General features: G+C 36.3%; 1 long non-coding RNA gene across 1 annotated transcript; it reads left to right on the forward strand.

Moving 5' to 3' along the window:
• Positions 1-47: 47 nt before the first annotated feature.
• LOC111387196 lies at positions 48-1,003 on the forward strand. The gene is made up of 3 exons (XR_002701366.1): positions 48-186; positions 323-418; positions 926-1,003. It is a non-coding gene; the product is annotated as an uncharacterized LOC111387196 (long non-coding RNA).
• Positions 1,004-1,074: the final 71 nt, after the last annotated feature.

Raw genomic sequence — 1,074 nt, forward strand, 5'->3', positions numbered from 1 at the left:
TATCTGTTGTTATCGTGAAGTCATTTTGTTCTATTACATGCTTATAGTTACTGACTAGAGGTCTTCATTTGGTTGGATTTTGTTTTATTTGAAAAGGAACGAAAATTACCCGATGAAAATGATGAATTGCCGGCGAGTGATTTGGTTTCAGCAGATAACTCCGAGCAGGGTTCTTCTCAGCCCGTGGTTGGTGATCAATTGATATTGATGTTTAGTTTTCATTTTGATGTTCGGCTTCCGGATATGTTCGATTATGGAGTACACTGTGAATTTGATATTATCTTATTCTTTCTTGTTTCTAATGTGTAGCAATTTTTGCTAGGCCAATGATGAATCACCAGACTCGGGTAGACTTCAGTCTGAAAGCCCTGTAAATGACAATGATGCTGTAACTAATGTTGACCAACCCAAAGTTGAGGTATTTTAGTTTTACTTTCGTCTAGGATAAAATAATCCAACTGTCTGGATACGTCTCTATTCAGTGTTCTTTGTTGTTAAAACTACGGAAGTGTACCACTGCTTATTCAGATGATGGTTTTTAGGGACACCCTCTTTCAAGTTTTAGTACAAATTTTTATGCTGCGTTTGGATTTATTTTTTTCTTTTATATCCTTCTTTTGGGAGTTGCAGGGATTTCCAATCAGGGGAGGAAGGGTTATTTTTATATTTACTTGCTAGGTAATTGAATAATCAAAGATTCAGTAACAACTGTTAAAACAAAGGGAGAGGAGGAATCAAAGCTGCAATATGCTGAAGATTTTAACCACGGGTCATTAGTCAATCAACATTCGATTACAGTTTTCTTCTTGTAGTTAGACATTGAAACCTCTTCAGCATGTGTAAACTGGGATATATCTTGATCTTCTTCTTATTCTTCTCCTTTGTGAATTCTACCACCTTACTCATCAGGCTTTTGCTGAAACAGGATGTTAAAGACACTCAAGTTGCGAGTGGTTCACCTCTCCCAGGTGTGAAGGTGATGATAATGTAGAATTATTTTTTGATAGTTTTCCATCTCCAGTTGTATGATTGCTCATTTTCTCTTGTTCTCTTAATTTGTCCTCCCATTTACTC

The sequence above is a fragment of the Olea europaea genome, unplaced genomic scaffold, assembly GCF_002742605.1.
Source record: "Olea europaea var. sylvestris unplaced genomic scaffold, O_europaea_v1 scaffold39354, whole genome shotgun sequence".
NCBI classification, from domain to species: Eukaryota; Viridiplantae; Streptophyta; class Magnoliopsida; order Lamiales; family Oleaceae; genus Olea; species Olea europaea.